Genomic DNA, 15,000 nt, shown 5'->3' with positions numbered 1-15,000 from the left:
TGTAAGTTTATTTGCATAACAATGACAGTAAATGTCTGTTTCTTTTCAAACAGAACTTTCTTTACCATACTAATTGCTTGAAAGATCTGGGAGCACGTGGAAAACAGTATAAACCATGCTTATAGCAAGGGGAAACCAGGTGAGAAATCTGCTATCTTTCAAATTGGGCATTCACTTTGAGCTGAATGAGGACTGCTGGCATGGCACTCAGGCGACAGGAGGAATCTTGGTCATGCTCTGGTTTCTCTTCAGAACGAACAAATCTTTCACCTTTTACTAAAGATTTCCGTGGAGAGGAGCAAAACTGAGCTTTATCTCAATTTTTGCATGCCCCATATTATTGGGGTTTCTTTTATCAGTTTAAAGACAGAATGAGTGTGCTTTCTTGGTAGCTTTAATGTAAGTTTATTTGCATAACAATGACAGTAAATTCCTGTTTCTTTTCAAACAGAACTTTCTTGACCATACTAATTATTTGAAAGATCTGGGAGCACATGGAATAGAGTACAAACCATGCTTATAGCAAGGGGAAGCCTGGTTAGAAATCTGCTTTCTTTCAAATTGGGTGCTCACTTTAAGCTGAATGAGGACTGCTGGCTTGGCACTCAGGCGACAGGTGGAATCTTGGTCATGCTCTGGTTTCTCTTCAGAATGAACAAATCTTTCGCCTTTTATTAAAGATTTCCGTGGAGGGGAGCAAAACTGAGTTTTATCTCAATTTTTGCATGCCCCATCTTATTGGGGTTTCTTTTATCGGTTTAAAGATAGAACGAGTGTGCTTTAATGTAAGCTCATTTGCATAGAAATGACAGTAAATGTCTGTTTCTTTTCAAACAGAACTTTCTTGACCATACTAATTGCTTGAAAGATCTGGGAGCACATGGAAAAGAGTACAAACCATGCTTATAATAAGGGGAAGCCTGGTGAGAAATCTGCTTTCTTTCTTTCAAATTGGGTGCTCACTTTGAGCTGAATGAGGACTGCTGGCATGGCACTCAGGCGATAGGTGGAATCTTGGTCATGCTCTGGTTTCTCTTCAGAACGAACAAATCTTTCACCTTTTACTAAAGATTTCCGTGGAGAGGAGCAAAACTGAGTTTTATCTCAATTTTTGTATGCCCCATATTATTGAGGTTTCTTTTATTGGTTTAAAGATAGAACGAGTGTGCTTTAATGTAAGCTAATTTGCATAGAAATGACAGTAAATGTTTGTTTCTTTTCAAACATAACTTTCTTGACCATGCTAATTGCTTGAAATATCTGGGAGCACATGGAAAACAGTACAAACCATGCTTATAGCAAGGGGAAGCCAGGTGAGAAATCTGCTTTCTTTCAAATTGGGCGCTCACTTTGAGCTGAATGAGGACTGCTGGCATGGCACTCACGCGACAGATGGAATCTTGGTCATGCTCTGGTTTCTCTTCAGAATGAACAAATCTTTTGCCTTTTTCTAAAGATTTCAGTGGAGAGGAGCAAAACTGAGTTTTATCTCAATTTTTGCATGCCCCATATTATTGGGGTTTCTTTTATCAGTTTAAAGACAGAATGAGTGTGCTTTCTTGGTAGCTTTAATGTAAGTTTATTTGCATAACAATGACAGTAAATTCCTGTTTCTTTTCAAACAGAACTTTCTTGACCATACTAATTGCTTGAAAGATCTGGGAGCACGTGGAAAACAGTATAAACCATGCTTATAGCAAGGGGAAGCCTGGTGAGAAATCTGCTATCTTTCAAATTGGGCGCTCACTTTGAGCTGAATGAGGACTGCTGGCATGGCACTCAGGCGACAGGAGGAATCTTGGTCATGCTCTGCTTTCTCTTCAGAACGAACAAATCTTTCACCTTTTACTAAAGATTTCAGTGGAGAGGAGCAAAACTGAGTTTTATCTCAATTTTTGCATGCCCCATATTATTGGGGTTTCTTTTATCAGTTTAAAGACAGAATGAGTGTGCTTTCTTGGTAGCTTTAATGTAAGTTTATTTGCATAACAATGACAGTAAATTCCTGTTTCTTTTCAAACAGAACTTTCTTGACCATACTAATTACTTGAAAGATCTGGGAGCACATGGAATAGAGTACAAACCATGCTTATAGCAAGGGGAAGCCTGGTTAGAAATCTGCTTTCTTTCAAATTGGGTGCTCACTTTATGCTGAATGAGGACAGCTGGCTTGGCACTCAGGCGACAGGTGGAATCTTGGTCATGCTCTGGTTTCTCTTCAGAATTAACAAATCTTTCGCCTTTTATTAAAGATTTCCGTGGAGAGGAGCAAAACTGAGTTTTATCTCAATTTTTGCATGCCATATTATTGGGGTTTCTTTTATCAGTTTAAAGACAGAATGTGTGTGCTTTTTTGGTAGCTTTAATGTAAATGTATTTGCATAACAATGACAGTAAATTCCTGTTTCTTTTCAAACAGAACTTTCTTGACCATACTAATTACTTGAAAGATCTGGGAGCACATGGAATAGAGTACAACCCATGCTTATAATAAGGGGAAGCCTGGTGAGAAATCTGCTTTCTTTCTTTCAAATTGGGTGCTCACTTTGAGCTGAATGAGGACTGCTGGCATGGCACTCAGGCGATAGGAGGAATCTTGGTCATGCTCTGGTTTCTTTTCAGAACGAACAAATCTTTCACCTTTTACTAAAGATTTCCGTGGAGAGGAGCAATTCTGAGTTTTATCTCAATTTTTGTATGCCCCATCTTATTGAAGTTTCTTTTATTGGTTTAAAGATAGAACGAGTGTGCTTTAATGTAAGCTCATTTGCATAGAAATGACAGTAAATGTTTGTTTCTTTTCAAACAGAACTTTCTTGACCATGCTAATTGCTTGAAATATCTGGGAGCACATGGAAAACAGTACAAACCATGGTTATAGCAAGGGGAAGCCAGGAGAGAAATCTGCTTTCTTTCAAATTGGGCGCTCACTTTGAGCTGAATGAGGACTGCTGGCATGGCACTCAGGCGACAGGAGGAATCTTGGTCATGCTCAGGTTTCTCTTCAGAACGAACAAATCTTTTGCCTTTTATTAAAGATTTAGGTGGAGAGGAGCAAAACTGAGTTTTATCTCAATTTTTGCATGCCCCTTCTTATTGGGGTTTCTTTTATCGGTTTAAAGATAGAACGAGTGTGCTTTAATGTAAGCTCATTTGCATAGAAATGACAGTAAATGTCTGTTTCTTTTCAAACAGAACTTTCTTGACCATACTAATTGCTTGAAAGATCTGGGAGCACATGGAAAAGAGTACAAACCATGCTTATAGCAAGGGGAAGCCTGGTGAGAAATCTGCTTTCTTTCTTTCAAATTGGGTGCTCACTTTGAGCTGAATGAGGACTGCTGGCTTGGCACTCAGGCGACAGGTGGAATCTTTGTCATGCTCTGGTTTCTCTTCAGAACGAACATATCTTTCGCCTTTTACTAAAGATTTCCGTGGAGAGGAGCAAAACTGAGTTTTATCTCAATTTTTGCATACCCCATCTTGTTGGGGTTTCTTTTATTGGTTTAAAGATAGAACGAGTGTGCTTTAATGTTAGCTCATTTGCATAGAAATGACAGTAAATGTCTGTTTCTTTTCAAACAGAACTTTCTTTACCATACTAATTGCTTGAAAGATCTGGGAGCACATGGAAAACAGTATTAACCATGCTTATAGCAAGGGGAAACCAGGTGAGAAATCTGCTATCTTTCAAATTGGGCGTTCACTTTGAGCTGAATGAGGACTGCTGGCATGGCACTCAGGCGACAGGAGGAATCTTGGTCATGCTCTGGTTTCTCTTCAGAACGAACAAATCTTTTGCCTTTTACTAAAGATTTCCGTGGAGAGGAGCAAAACTGAGTTTTATCTCAATTTTTGCATGCCCCATATAATTGGGGTTTCTTTTATCAGTTTAAAGACAGAATGAGTGTGCATTCTTGGTAGCTTTCATGTAAGTTTATTTGCATAACAATGACAGTAAATGCCTGTTTCTTTTCAAAAGGAACTTTCTTGACCATACTAATTGCTTGAAAGATCTGGGAGCACATGGAAAAGAGTACAAACCATGCTTATAGCAAGGGGAAGCCTGGTGAGAAATCTGCTTTCTTTCTTTCAAATTGGGTGCTCACTTTGAGCTGAATGAGGACTGCTGGCATGGCACTCAGGCGACAGGAGGAATCTTGGTCATGCTCTGGTTTCTCTTCAGAACGAACAAATCTTTCGCCTTTTACTAAAGATTTCCGTGGAGAGGAGCAAAACTGAGTTTTATCTCAATTTTTGCATGCCCCATATTATTGGGGTTTCTTTTATCAGTTTAAAGACAGAATGAGTGTGCTTTCTTGGTAGCTTTAATGTAAGTTTATTTGCATAACAATGACAGTAAATTCCTGTTTCTTTTCAAACAGAACTTTCTTGACCATACTAATTACTTGAAAGATCTGGGAGCACATGGAATAGAGTACAAACCATGCTTATAGCAAGAAGAAGCCTGGTTAGAAATCTGCTTTCATTCAAATTGGGTGCTCACTTTAAGCTGAATGAGGACTGCTTGCTTGGCACTCAGGCGACAGGTGGAATCTTGGTCATGCTCTGGTTTCTCTTCAGAACGAACAAATCTTTCGCCTTTTACTAAAGATTTCTGTGGAGAGGAGCATAACTGAGTTTTATCTCAATTTTTGTATGCCCCGTCTTATTGAGGTTTCTTTTATTGGTTTAAAGATAGAACGAGTGTGCTTTAATGTAAGCTCATTTGCATAGAAATGACAGTAAATGTCTGTTTCTTTTCAAACAGAACTTTCTTGACCATACTAATTGCTTGAAAGAACTGGGAGCACATGGAAAAGAGTACAAACCATGCTTATAGTAAGGGGAAGCCAGGTGAGAAATCTGCTTTCTTTCAAATTGGGCGCTCAGTTTGAGCTGAATGAGGACTGCTGGCATGGCACTCAGGCGACAGGAGGAATTTTGGTCATGCTCTGGTTTCTCTTCAGAACGAAAAAATCTTTCGCCTTTTACTAAAGATTTCCGTGGAGAGGAGCAAAACTGAGTTTTATCTCAATTTTTGCATGCCCCGTATTATTGGTTTTTTTTTTATCAGTTTAAAGACAGAATGAGTGTGCTTTCTTGGTAGCTTTAATGTAAGTTTATTTGAATAACAATGACAGTAAATTCCTGTTTCTTTTCAAACAGAACTTTCTTGACCATACTGATTACTTGAAAGATCTGGGAGCACATGGAATAGAGTACAAACCATGCTTATAGCAAGGGGAAGCCTGGTTAGAAATCTGCTTTCTTTCAAATTGGGTGCTCACTTTAAGCTGAATGAGGACTGCTGGCTTGGCACTCAGGCGATAGGTGGAATCTTGGTTATGCTCTGGTTTCTCTTCAGAACGAACAAATCTTTCACCTTTTACTAAAGATTTCCGTGGAGAGGAGCAAAACTGAGTTTTATCTCAATTTTTGTATGCCCCATATTATTGAGGTTTCTTTTATTGGTTTAAAGATAGAACGAGTGTGCTTTAATGTAAGCTAATTTGCATAGAAATGACAGTAAATGTTTGTTTCTTTTCAAACATAACTTTCTTGACCATGCTAATTGCTTGAAATATCTGGGAGCACATGGAAAACAGTACAAACCATGCTTATAGCAAGGGGAAGCCAGGTGAGAAATCTGCTTTCTTTCAAATTGGGCGCTCACTTTGAGCTGAATGAGGACTGCTGGCATGGCACTCACGCGACAGATGGAATCTTGGTCATGCTCTGGTTTCTCTTCAGAATGAACAAATCTTTTGCCTTTTTCTAAAGATTTCAGTGGAGAGGAGCAAAACTGAGTTTTATCTCAATTTTTGCATGCCCCATATTATTGGGGTTTCTTTTATCAGTTTAAAGACAGAATGAGTGTGCTTTCTTGGTAGCTTTAATGTAAGTTTATTTGCATAACAATGACAGTAAATTCCTGTTTCTTTTCAAACAGAACTTTCTTGACCATACTAATTGCTTGAAAGATCTGGGAGCACGTGGAAAACAGTATAAACCATGCTTATAGCAAGGGGAAGCCTGGTGAGAAATCTGCTATCTTTCAAATTGGGCGCTCACTTTGAGCTGAATGAGGACTGCTGGCATGGCACTCAGGCGACAGGAGGAATCTTGGTCATGCTCTGCTTTCTCTTCAGAACGAACAAATCTTTCACCTTTTACTAAAGATTTCAGTGGAGAGGAGCAAAACTGAGTTTTATCTCAATTTTTGCATGCCCCATATTATTGGGGTTTCTTTTATCAGTTTAAAGACAGAATGAGTGTGCTTTCTTGGTAGCTTTAATGTAAGTTTATTTGCATAACAATGACAGTAAATTCCTGTTTCTTTTCAAACAGAACTTTCTTGACCATACTAATTACTTGAAAGATCTGGGAGCACATGGAATAGAGTACAAACCATGCTTATAGCAAGGGGAAGCCTGGTTAGAAATCTGCTTTCTTTCAAATTGGGTGCTCACTTTATGCTGAATGAGGACAGCTGGCTTGGCACTCAGGCGACAGGTGGAATCTTGGTCATGCTCTGGTTTCTCTTCAGAATTAACAAATATTTCGCCTTTTATTAAAGATTTCCGTGGAGAGGAGCAAAACTGAGTTTTATCTCAATTTTTGCATGCCATATTATTGGGGTTTCTTTTATCAGTTTAAAGACAGAATGTGTGTGCTTTTTTGGTAGCTTTAATGTAAATGTATTTGCATAACAATGACAGTAAATTCCTGTTTCTTTTCAAACAGAACTTTCTTGACCATACTAATTACTTGAAAGATCTGGGAGCACATGGAATAGAGTACAAACCATGCTTATAGCAAGGGGAAGCCTGGTTAGAAATCTGCTTTCTTTCAAATTGGGTGCTCACTTTATGCTGAATGAGGACAGCTGGCTTGGCACTCAGGCGACAGGTGGAATCTTGGTCATGCTCTGGTTTCTCTTCAGAATTAACAAATCTTTCGCCTTTTATTAAAGATTTCCGTGGAGAGGAGCAAAACTGAGTTTTATCTCAATTTTTGCATGCCCCATCTTATTGGGGTTTCTTTATCGGTTTAAAGATAGAACGAGTGTGCTTTAATGTAAGCTCATTTGCATAGAAATGACAGTAAATGTCTGTTTCTTTTCAAACAGAACTTTCTTGACCATACTAATTGCTTAAAAGATCTGGGAGCACATGGAAAAGAGTACAAACCATGCTTATAATAAGGGGAAGCCTGGTGAGAAATCTGTTTTCTTTCTTTCAAATTGGGTGCTCACTTTGAGCTGAATGAGGACTGCTGGCACGGCATTAAGGCGATAGGTGGAATCTTGGTCATGCTCTGGTTTCTCTTCAGAATGAACAAATCTTTCACCTTTTACTAAAGATTTCCGTAAAGAGGAGCAAAACTGAGTTTTATCTCAGTTTTTGTATGCCCCATCTTATTGAGGTTTCTTTTATTGGTTTAAAGATAGAACGAGTGTGCTTTAATGTAAGCTCATTTGCATAGAAATGACAGTAAATGTCTGTTTCTTTTCAAACAGAACTTTCTTGACCATACTAATTGCTTAAAAGATCTGGGAGCACATGGAAAAGAGTACAAACCATGCTTATAATAAGGGGAAGCCTGGTGAGAAATCTGCTTTCTTTCTTTCAAATTGGGTGCTCACTTTGAGCTGAATGAGGACTGCTGGCATGGCACTCAGGCGATAGGAGGAATCTTGGTCATGCTCTGGTTTCTTTTCAGAACGAACAAATCTTTCACCTTTTACTAAAGATTTCCGTGGAGAGGAGCAATTCTGAGTTTTATCTCAATTTTTGTATGCCCCATCTTATTGAAGTTTCTTTTATTGGTTTAAAGATAGAACGAGTGTGCTTTAATGTAAGCTCATTTGCATAGAAATTACAGTAAATGTTTGTTTCTTTTCAAACAGAACTTTCTTGACCATGCTAATTGCTTGAAATATCTGGGAGCACATGGAAAACAGTACAAACCATGGTTATAGCAAGGGGAAGCCAGGAGAGAAATCTGCTTTCTTTCAAATTGGGCGCTCACTTTGAGCTGAATGAGGACTGCTGGCATGGCACTCAGGCGACAGGAGGAATCTTGGTCATGCTCAGGTTTCTCTTCAGAACGAACAAATCTTTTGCCTTTTATTAAAGATTTAGGTGGAGAGGAGCAAAACTGAGTTTTATCTCAATTTTTGCATGCCCCTTCTTATTGGGGTTTCTTTTATCGGTTTAAAGATAGAACGAGTGTGCTTTAATGTAAGCTCATTTGCATAGAAATGACAGTAAATGTCTGTTTCTTTTCAAACAGAACTTTCTTGACCATACTAATTGCTTGAAAGATCTGGGAGCACATGGAAAAGAGTACAAACCATGCTTATAGCAAGGGGAAGCCTGGTGAGAAATCTGCTTTCTTTCTTTCAAATTGGGTGCTCACTTTGAGCTGAATGAGGACTGCTGGCTTGGCACTCAGGCGACAGGTGGAATCTTTGTCATGCTCTGGTTTCTCTTCAGAACGAACATATCTTTCGCCTTTTACTAAAGATTTCCGTGGAGAGGAGCAAAACTGAGTTTTATCTCAATTTTTGCATACCCCATCTTGTTGGGGTTTCTTTTATTGGTTTAAAGATAGAACGAGTGTGCTTTAATGTTAGCTCATTTGCATAGAAATGACAGTAAATGTCTGTTTCTTTTCAAACAGAACTTTCTTTACCATACTAATTGCTTGAAAGATCTGGGAGCACATGGAAAACAGTATTAACCATGCTTATAGCAAGGGGAAACCAGGTGAGAAATCTGCTATCTTTCAAATTGGGCGTTCACTTTGAGCTGAATGAGGACTGCTGGTATGGCACTCAGGCGACAGGAGGAATCTTGGTCATGCTCTGGTTTCTCTTCAGAACGAATAAATCTTTTGCCTTTTACTAAAGATTTCCGTGGAGAGGAGCAAAACTGAGTTTTATCTCAATTTTTGCATGCCCCATATAATTGGGGTTTCTTTTATCAGTTTAAAGACAGAATGAGTGTGCATTCTTGGTAGCTTTCATGTAAGTTTATTTGCATAACAATGACAGTAAATGCCTGTTTCTTTTCAAAAGGAACTTTCTTGACCATACTAATTGCTTGAAAGATCTGGGAGCACATGGAAAAGAGTACAAACCATGCTTATAGCAAGGGGAAGCCTGGTGAGAAATCTGCTTTCTTTCTTTCAAATTGGGTGCTCACTTTGAGCTGAATGAGGACTGCTGGCATGGCACTCAGGCGACAGGAGGAATCTTGGTCATGCTCTGGTTTCTCTTCAGAACGAACAAATCTTTCGCCTTTTACTAAAGATTTCCGTGGAGAGGAGCAAAACTGAGTTTTATCTCAATTTTTGCATGCCCCATATTATTGGGGTTTCTTTTATCAGTTTAAAGACAGAATGAGTGTGCTTTCTTGGTAGCTTTAATGTAAGTTTATTTGCATAACAATGACAGTAAATTCCTGTTTCTTTTCAAACAGAACTTTCTTGACCATACTAATTACTTGAAAGATCTGGGAGCACATGGAATAGAGTACAAACCATGCTGATAGCAAGAAGAAGCCTGGTTAGAAATCTGCTTTCATTCAAATTGGGTGCTCACTTTAAGCTGAATGAGGACTGCTGGCTTGGCACTCAGGCGACAGGTGGAATCTTGGTCATGCTCTGGTTTCTCTTCAGAACGAACAAATCTTTCGCCTTTTACTAAAGATTTCTGTGGAGAGGAGCATAACTGAGTTTTATCTCAATTTTTGTATGCCCCGTCTTATTGAGGTTTCTTTTATTGGTTTAAAGATAGAACGAGTGTGCTTTAATGTAAGCTCATTTGCATAGAAATGACAGTAAATGTCTGTTTCTTTTCAAACAGAACTTTCTTGACCATACTAATTGCTTGAAAGAACTGGGAGCACATGGAAAAGAGTACAAACCATGCTTATAGCAAGGGGAAGCCAGGTGAGAAATCTGCTTTCTTTCAAATTGGGCGCTCAGTTTGAGCTGAATGAGGACTGCTGGCATGGCACTCAGGCGACAGGAGGAATTTTGGTCATGCTCTGGTTTCTCTTCAGAACGAAAAAATCTTTCGCCTTTTACTAAAGATTTCCGTGGAGAGGAGCAAAACTGAGTTTTATCTCAATTTTTGCATGCCCCGTATTATTGGGGTTTTTTTTATCAGTTTAAAGACAGAATGAGTGTGCTTTCTTGGTAGCTTTAATGTAAGTTTATTTGCATAACAATGACAGTAAATTCCTGTTTCTTTTCAAACAGAACTTTCTTGACCATACTGATTACTTGAAAGATCTGGGAGCACATGGAATAGAGTACAAACCATGCTTATAGCAAGGGGAAGCCTGGTTAGAAATCTGCTTTCTTTCAAATTGGGTGCTCACTTTAAGCTGAATGAGGACTGCTGGCTTGGCACTCAGGCGACAGGTGGAATCTTTGTCATGCTCTGGTTTCTCTTCAGAACGAACAAATCTTTCACCTTTTACTAAAGATTTCCGTGGAGAGGAGCAAAACTGAGTTTTATCTCAATTTTTGTATGCCCCATCTTATTGAGGTATCTTTTATTGGTTTAAAGATAGAACGAGTGTGCTTTAATGTAAGCTCATTTGCATAGAAATTACAGTAAATGTTTGTTTCTTTTCAAACAGAACTTTCTTGACCATGCTAATTGCTTGAAATATCTGGGAGCACATGGAAAACAGTACAAACCATGCTTATAGCAAGGGGAAGCCAGGTGAGAAATCTGCTTTCTTTCAAATTGGGCGCTCACTTTGAGCTGAATGAGGACTGCTGGCATGGCACTCACGCGACAGATGGAATCTTGGTCATGCTCTGGTTTCTCTTCAGAACGAACAAATCTTTCGCCTTTTTCTAAAGTTTTCTGTGGAGAGGAGCAAAACTGAGTTTTATCTCAATTTTTGCATGCTCCATATTATTGGGGTTTCTATTATTAGTTTAAAGACAGAACGAGTGTGCTTTCTTAGTAGCTTTGATGTAAGTTTATTTGCATAACAATGACAGTAAATTCCTGTTTCTTTTCAAACAGAACTTTCTTGACCATACTAATTGCTTGAAAGATCTGGGAGCACGTGGAAAACAGTATAAACCATGCTTATAGCAAGGGGAAGCCTGGTGAGAAATCTGCTATCTTTCAAATTGGGCGCTCACTTTGAGCTGAATGAGGACTGCTGGCATGGCACTCAGGCGACAGGAGGAATCTTGGTCATGCTCTGCTTTCTCTTCAGAACGAACAAATCTTTCACCTTTTACTAAAGATTTCAGTGGAGAGGAGCAAAACTGAGTTTTATCTCAATTTTTGCATGCCCCATATTATTGGGGTTTCTTTTATCAGTTTAAAGACAGAATGAGTGTGCTTTCTTGGTGGCTTTAATGTAAGTTTATTTGCATAACAATGACAGTAAATTCCTGTTTCTTTTCAAACAGAACTTTCTTGACCATACTAATTACTTGAAAGATCTGGGAGCACATGGAATAGAGTACAAACCATGCTTATAGCAAGGGGAAGCCTGGTTAGAAATCTGCTTTCTTTCAAATTGGGTGCTCACTTTAAGCTGAATGAGGACTGCTGGCTTGGCACTCAGGCGACAGGTGGAATCTTGGTCATGCTCTGGTTTCTCTTCAGAATGAACAAATCTTTCGCCTTTTATTAAAGATTTCCGTGGAGGGGAGCAAAACTGAGTTTTATCTCAATTTTTGCATGCCCCATCTTATTGGGGTTTCTTTTATCGGTTTAAAGATAGAACGAGTGTGCTTTAATGTAAGCTCATTTGCATAGAAATGACAGTAAATGTCTGTTTCTTTTCAAACAGAACTTTCTTGACCATACTAATTGCTTGAAAGATCTGGGAGCACATGGAAAAGAGTACAAACCATGCTTATAATAAGGGGAAGCCTGGTGAGAAATCTGCTTTCTTTCTTTCAAATTGGGTGCTCACTTTGAGCTGAATGAGGACTGCTGGCATGGCACTCAGGCGATAGGTGGAATCTTGGTCATGCTCTGGTTTCTCTTCAGAACGAACAAATCTTTCACCTTTTACTAAAGATTTCCGTGGAGAGGAGCAAAACTGAGTTTTATCTCAATTTTTGTATGCCCCATATTATTGAGGTTTCTTTTATTGGTTTAAAGATAGAACGAGTGTGCTTTAATGTAAGCTAATTTGCATAGAAATGACAGTAAATGTTTGTTTCTTTTCAAACATAACTTTCTTGACCATGCTAATTGCTTGAAATATCTGGGAGCACATGGAAAACAGTACAAACCATGCTTATAGCAAGGGGAAGCCAGGTGAGAAATCTGCTTTCTTTCAAATTGGGCGCTCACTTTGAGCTGAATGAGGACTGCTGGCATGGCACTCACGCGACAGATGGAATCTTGGTCATGCTCTGGTTTCTCTTCAGAATGAACAAATCTTTTGCCTTTTTCTAAAGATTTCAGTGGAGAGGAGCAAAACTGAGTTTTATCTCAATTTTTGCATGCCCCATATTATTGGGGTTTCTTTTATCAGTTTAAAGACAGAATGAGTGTGCTTTCTTGGTAGCTTTAATGTAAGTTTATTTGCATAACAATGACAGTAAATTCCTGTTTCTTTTCAAACAGAACTTTCTTGACCATACTAATTACTTGAAAGATCTGGGAGCACATGGAATAGAGTACAAACCATGCTTATAGCAAGGGGAAGCCTGGTTAGAAATCTGCTTTCTTTCAAATTGGGTGCTCACTTTAAGCTGAATGAGGACTGCTGGCTTGGCACTCAGGCGACAGGTGGAATCTTGGTCATGCTCTGGTTTCTCTTCAGAACGAACAAATCTTTCTCCTTTTACTAAAGATTTCTGTGGAGAGGAGCAAAACTGAGTTTTATCTCAATTTTTGTATGCCCCGTCTTATTGAGGTTTCTTTTATTGGTTTAAAGATAGAACGAGTGTGCTTTAATGTAAGCTCATTTGCATAGAAATGACAGTAAATGTCTGTTTCTTTTCAAACAGAACTTTCTTGACCATACTAATTGCTTGAAAGATCTGGGAGCACATGGAATAGAATACAAACCATGCTTATAGCAAGGAGAAGCCTGGTTAGAAATCTGCTTTCTTTCAAATTGGGTGCTCACTTTAAGCTGAATGAGGACTGCTGGCATGGCACTCAGGCGACATTAGGAATCTTGGTCATGCTCTGGTTTCTCTTCAGAATGAACAAATCTTTCGCCTTTTATTAAAGATTTCCGTGGAGAGGAGCAAAACTGAGTTTTATCTCAATTTTTGCATGCCCCATATTATTGGGGTTTCTATTATTAGTTTAAAGACAGAACGAGTGTACTTTCTTAGTAGCTTTGATGTAAGTTTATTTGCATAACAATGACAGTAAATGCCTGTTTCTTTTCAAAAAAAACTTTCTTGACCATACTAATTGCTTGAAAGATCTGGGAGCACATGGAAAAGAGTACAAACCATGCTTATAGCAAGGGGAAGCCTGGTGAGAAATCTGCTTTCTTTCTTTCAAATTGGGTGCTCACTTTAAGCTGAATGAGGATTGCTGGCTTGGCACTCAGGCGACAGGTGGAATCTTGGTCATGCTCTGGTTTCTCTTCAGAACAAATAAACCTTTCGCCTTTTACTAAAGATTTTCGTGGAGAGGAGCAAAACTGAGTTTTATCTCAATTTTTGCATGCCCCATATTATTGGGGTTTCTATTATTAGTTTAAAGACAGAACGAGTGTACTTTCTTAGTAGCTTTGATGTAAGTTTATTTGCATAACAATGACAGTAAATGTCTGTTTCTTTTCAAACAGAACTTTCTTTACCATACTAATTGCTTGAAAGATCTGGGAGCACGTGGAAAACAGTATAAACCATGCTTATAGCAAGGGGAAACCAGGTGAGAAATCTGCTATCTTTCAAATTGGGCGTTCACTTTGAGCTGAATGAGGACTGCTGGCATGGCACTCAGGCGACAGGAGGAATCTTGGTCATGCTCTGGTTTCTCTTCAGAACGAACAAATCTTTCACCTTTTACTAAAGATTTCCGTGGAGAGGAGCAAAACTGAGTTTTATCTCAATTTTTGCATGCCCCATATTATTGGGGTTTCTTTTATCAGTTTAGAGACAGAATGAGTGTGCTTTCTTGGTAGCTTTAATGTAAGTTTATTTGCATAACAATGACAGTAAATTCCTGTTTCTTTTCAAACAGAACTTTCTTGACCATACTAATTATTTGAAAGATCTGGGAGCACATGGAATAGAGTACAAACCATGCTTATAGCAAGGGGAAGCCTGGTTAGAAATCTGCTTTCTTTCAAATTGGGTGCTCACTTTAAGCTGAATGAGGACTGCTGGCTTGGCACTCAGGCGACAGGTGGAATCTTGGTCATGCTCTGGTTTCTCTTCAGAATGAACAAATCTTTCGCCTTTTATTAAATATTTCCGTGGAGGGGAGCAAAACTGAGTTTTATCTCAATTTTTGCATGCCCCATCTTATTGGGGTTTCTTTTATCGGTTTAAAGATAGAACGAGTGTGCTTTAATGTAAGCTCATTTGCATAGAAATGACAGTAAATGTCTGTTTCTTTTCAAACAGAACTTTCTTGACCATACTAATTGCTTGAAAGATCTGGGAGCACATGGAAAAGAGTACAAACCATGCTTATAATAAGGGGAAGCCTGGTGAGAAATCTGCTTTCTTTCTTTCAAATTGGGTGCTCACTTTAAGCTGAATGAGGACTGCTGGCATGGCACTCAGGCGATAGGTGGAATCTTGGTCATGCTCTGGTTTCTCTTCAGAACGAACAAATCTTTCACCTTTTACTAAAGATTTCCGTGGAGAGGAGCAAAACTGAGTTTTATCTCAATTTTTGTATGCCCCATATTATTGAGGTTTCTTTTATTGGTTTAAAGATAGAACGAGTGTGCTTTAATGTAAGCTAATTTGCATAGAAATGACAGTAAATGTTTGTTTCTTTTCAAACATAACTTTCTTGAC

The 15,000-nt window shown here is 38.7% G+C and overlaps 38 non-coding genes across 38 annotated transcripts; all 38 read left to right on the top strand.

Moving 5' to 3' along the window:
* The first annotated feature begins 232 nt into the window (after positions 1–232).
* Positions 233–348, top strand: LOC135024616 (U5 spliceosomal RNA). Its single transcript, XR_010221429.1, has one exon. It is a non-coding gene; the product is annotated as a U5 spliceosomal RNA (small nuclear RNA).
* Positions 349–630: 282 nt separating this feature from the next.
* LOC135024904 (U5 spliceosomal RNA) lies at positions 631–746 on the top strand. The gene has a single exon (XR_010221715.1). It is a non-coding gene; the product is annotated as a U5 spliceosomal RNA (small nuclear RNA).
* Positions 747–1,020: 274 nt separating this feature from the next.
* Positions 1,021–1,136, top strand: LOC135024860 (U5 spliceosomal RNA). Its single transcript, XR_010221671.1, has one exon. It is a non-coding gene; the product is annotated as a U5 spliceosomal RNA (small nuclear RNA).
* A 270-nt stretch (positions 1,137–1,406) lies between these two features.
* LOC135025039 (U5 spliceosomal RNA) lies at positions 1,407–1,522 on the top strand. The gene has a single exon (XR_010221846.1). It is a non-coding gene; the product is annotated as a U5 spliceosomal RNA (small nuclear RNA).
* A 282-nt stretch (positions 1,523–1,804) lies between these two features.
* On the top strand, positions 1,805–1,920 carry LOC135025066 (U5 spliceosomal RNA). The gene has a single exon (XR_010221872.1). It is a non-coding gene; the product is annotated as a U5 spliceosomal RNA (small nuclear RNA).
* Positions 1,921–2,202: 282 nt separating this feature from the next.
* On the top strand, positions 2,203–2,316 carry LOC135024504 (U5 spliceosomal RNA). Its single transcript, XR_010221323.1, has one exon. It is a non-coding gene; the product is annotated as a U5 spliceosomal RNA (small nuclear RNA).
* Positions 2,317–2,602: 286 nt separating this feature from the next.
* On the top strand, positions 2,603–2,718 carry LOC135024372 (U5 spliceosomal RNA). Its single transcript, XR_010221198.1, has one exon. It is a non-coding gene; the product is annotated as a U5 spliceosomal RNA (small nuclear RNA).
* Positions 2,719–2,988: 270 nt separating this feature from the next.
* On the top strand, positions 2,989–3,104 carry LOC135024543 (U5 spliceosomal RNA). The gene has a single exon (XR_010221361.1). It is a non-coding gene; the product is annotated as a U5 spliceosomal RNA (small nuclear RNA).
* A 274-nt stretch (positions 3,105–3,378) lies between these two features.
* LOC135024629 (U5 spliceosomal RNA) lies at positions 3,379–3,494 on the top strand. Its single transcript, XR_010221442.1, has one exon. It is a non-coding gene; the product is annotated as a U5 spliceosomal RNA (small nuclear RNA).
* A 270-nt stretch (positions 3,495–3,764) lies between these two features.
* On the top strand, positions 3,765–3,880 carry LOC135025069 (U5 spliceosomal RNA). The gene has a single exon (XR_010221875.1). It is a non-coding gene; the product is annotated as a U5 spliceosomal RNA (small nuclear RNA).
* Positions 3,881–4,166: 286 nt separating this feature from the next.
* LOC135024716 (U5 spliceosomal RNA) lies at positions 4,167–4,282 on the top strand. Its single transcript, XR_010221530.1, has one exon. It is a non-coding gene; the product is annotated as a U5 spliceosomal RNA (small nuclear RNA).
* A 282-nt stretch (positions 4,283–4,564) lies between these two features.
* Positions 4,565–4,680, top strand: LOC135024976 (U5 spliceosomal RNA). The gene has a single exon (XR_010221784.1). It is a non-coding gene; the product is annotated as a U5 spliceosomal RNA (small nuclear RNA).
* Positions 4,681–4,950: 270 nt separating this feature from the next.
* Positions 4,951–5,066, top strand: LOC135025053 (U5 spliceosomal RNA). Its single transcript, XR_010221860.1, has one exon. It is a non-coding gene; the product is annotated as a U5 spliceosomal RNA (small nuclear RNA).
* Positions 5,067–5,348: 282 nt separating this feature from the next.
* On the top strand, positions 5,349–5,464 carry LOC135024859 (U5 spliceosomal RNA). Its single transcript, XR_010221670.1, has one exon. It is a non-coding gene; the product is annotated as a U5 spliceosomal RNA (small nuclear RNA).
* Positions 5,465–5,734: 270 nt separating this feature from the next.
* On the top strand, positions 5,735–5,850 carry LOC135025038 (U5 spliceosomal RNA). Its single transcript, XR_010221845.1, has one exon. It is a non-coding gene; the product is annotated as a U5 spliceosomal RNA (small nuclear RNA).
* A 282-nt stretch (positions 5,851–6,132) lies between these two features.
* On the top strand, positions 6,133–6,248 carry LOC135025065 (U5 spliceosomal RNA). Its single transcript, XR_010221871.1, has one exon. It is a non-coding gene; the product is annotated as a U5 spliceosomal RNA (small nuclear RNA).
* A 282-nt stretch (positions 6,249–6,530) lies between these two features.
* Positions 6,531–6,644, top strand: LOC135024573 (U5 spliceosomal RNA). Its single transcript, XR_010221391.1, has one exon. It is a non-coding gene; the product is annotated as a U5 spliceosomal RNA (small nuclear RNA).
* A 282-nt stretch (positions 6,645–6,926) lies between these two features.
* On the top strand, positions 6,927–7,042 carry LOC135025033 (U5 spliceosomal RNA). Its single transcript, XR_010221840.1, has one exon. It is a non-coding gene; the product is annotated as a U5 spliceosomal RNA (small nuclear RNA).
* A 273-nt stretch (positions 7,043–7,315) lies between these two features.
* Positions 7,316–7,431, top strand: LOC135024514 (U5 spliceosomal RNA). Its single transcript, XR_010221333.1, has one exon. It is a non-coding gene; the product is annotated as a U5 spliceosomal RNA (small nuclear RNA).
* A 274-nt stretch (positions 7,432–7,705) lies between these two features.
* LOC135024371 (U5 spliceosomal RNA) lies at positions 7,706–7,821 on the top strand. The gene has a single exon (XR_010221197.1). It is a non-coding gene; the product is annotated as a U5 spliceosomal RNA (small nuclear RNA).
* Positions 7,822–8,091: 270 nt separating this feature from the next.
* Positions 8,092–8,207, top strand: LOC135024542 (U5 spliceosomal RNA). Its single transcript, XR_010221360.1, has one exon. It is a non-coding gene; the product is annotated as a U5 spliceosomal RNA (small nuclear RNA).
* A 274-nt stretch (positions 8,208–8,481) lies between these two features.
* On the top strand, positions 8,482–8,597 carry LOC135024628 (U5 spliceosomal RNA). The gene has a single exon (XR_010221441.1). It is a non-coding gene; the product is annotated as a U5 spliceosomal RNA (small nuclear RNA).
* Positions 8,598–8,867: 270 nt separating this feature from the next.
* LOC135024368 (U5 spliceosomal RNA) lies at positions 8,868–8,983 on the top strand. Its single transcript, XR_010221193.1, has one exon. It is a non-coding gene; the product is annotated as a U5 spliceosomal RNA (small nuclear RNA).
* Positions 8,984–9,269: 286 nt separating this feature from the next.
* Positions 9,270–9,385, top strand: LOC135024705 (U5 spliceosomal RNA). The gene has a single exon (XR_010221519.1). It is a non-coding gene; the product is annotated as a U5 spliceosomal RNA (small nuclear RNA).
* Positions 9,386–9,667: 282 nt separating this feature from the next.
* LOC135024975 (U5 spliceosomal RNA) lies at positions 9,668–9,783 on the top strand. Its single transcript, XR_010221783.1, has one exon. It is a non-coding gene; the product is annotated as a U5 spliceosomal RNA (small nuclear RNA).
* Positions 9,784–10,053: 270 nt separating this feature from the next.
* On the top strand, positions 10,054–10,169 carry LOC135024695 (U5 spliceosomal RNA). Its single transcript, XR_010221509.1, has one exon. It is a non-coding gene; the product is annotated as a U5 spliceosomal RNA (small nuclear RNA).
* A 282-nt stretch (positions 10,170–10,451) lies between these two features.
* Positions 10,452–10,567, top strand: LOC135025006 (U5 spliceosomal RNA). The gene has a single exon (XR_010221813.1). It is a non-coding gene; the product is annotated as a U5 spliceosomal RNA (small nuclear RNA).
* A 270-nt stretch (positions 10,568–10,837) lies between these two features.
* On the top strand, positions 10,838–10,953 carry LOC135024478 (U5 spliceosomal RNA). The gene has a single exon (XR_010221298.1). It is a non-coding gene; the product is annotated as a U5 spliceosomal RNA (small nuclear RNA).
* A 282-nt stretch (positions 10,954–11,235) lies between these two features.
* Positions 11,236–11,351, top strand: LOC135025064 (U5 spliceosomal RNA). Its single transcript, XR_010221870.1, has one exon. It is a non-coding gene; the product is annotated as a U5 spliceosomal RNA (small nuclear RNA).
* Positions 11,352–11,633: 282 nt separating this feature from the next.
* On the top strand, positions 11,634–11,749 carry LOC135024903 (U5 spliceosomal RNA). Its single transcript, XR_010221714.1, has one exon. It is a non-coding gene; the product is annotated as a U5 spliceosomal RNA (small nuclear RNA).
* A 274-nt stretch (positions 11,750–12,023) lies between these two features.
* Positions 12,024–12,139, top strand: LOC135024858 (U5 spliceosomal RNA). The gene has a single exon (XR_010221669.1). It is a non-coding gene; the product is annotated as a U5 spliceosomal RNA (small nuclear RNA).
* Positions 12,140–12,409: 270 nt separating this feature from the next.
* On the top strand, positions 12,410–12,525 carry LOC135025037 (U5 spliceosomal RNA). Its single transcript, XR_010221844.1, has one exon. It is a non-coding gene; the product is annotated as a U5 spliceosomal RNA (small nuclear RNA).
* A 282-nt stretch (positions 12,526–12,807) lies between these two features.
* On the top strand, positions 12,808–12,923 carry LOC135024464 (U5 spliceosomal RNA). The gene has a single exon (XR_010221285.1). It is a non-coding gene; the product is annotated as a U5 spliceosomal RNA (small nuclear RNA).
* A 270-nt stretch (positions 12,924–13,193) lies between these two features.
* On the top strand, positions 13,194–13,309 carry LOC135024834 (U5 spliceosomal RNA). The gene has a single exon (XR_010221646.1). It is a non-coding gene; the product is annotated as a U5 spliceosomal RNA (small nuclear RNA).
* Positions 13,310–13,595: 286 nt separating this feature from the next.
* LOC135024381 (U5 spliceosomal RNA) lies at positions 13,596–13,711 on the top strand. Its single transcript, XR_010221206.1, has one exon. It is a non-coding gene; the product is annotated as a U5 spliceosomal RNA (small nuclear RNA).
* A 282-nt stretch (positions 13,712–13,993) lies between these two features.
* On the top strand, positions 13,994–14,109 carry LOC135024745 (U5 spliceosomal RNA). The gene has a single exon (XR_010221559.1). It is a non-coding gene; the product is annotated as a U5 spliceosomal RNA (small nuclear RNA).
* A 282-nt stretch (positions 14,110–14,391) lies between these two features.
* On the top strand, positions 14,392–14,507 carry LOC135024385 (U5 spliceosomal RNA). The gene has a single exon (XR_010221210.1). It is a non-coding gene; the product is annotated as a U5 spliceosomal RNA (small nuclear RNA).
* A 274-nt stretch (positions 14,508–14,781) lies between these two features.
* Positions 14,782–14,897, top strand: LOC135024857 (U5 spliceosomal RNA). The gene has a single exon (XR_010221668.1). It is a non-coding gene; the product is annotated as a U5 spliceosomal RNA (small nuclear RNA).
* The last annotated feature ends 103 nt before the right edge of the window (positions 14,898–15,000 follow it).

This window comes from Pseudophryne corroboree, unplaced genomic scaffold (genome assembly GCF_028390025.1).
Source record: "Pseudophryne corroboree isolate aPseCor3 unplaced genomic scaffold, aPseCor3.hap2 scaffold_410, whole genome shotgun sequence".
Classification (NCBI taxonomy): domain Eukaryota; kingdom Metazoa; phylum Chordata; class Amphibia; order Anura; family Myobatrachidae; genus Pseudophryne; species Pseudophryne corroboree.
This window is presented reverse-complemented; position numbering and strand designations above follow the sequence as displayed.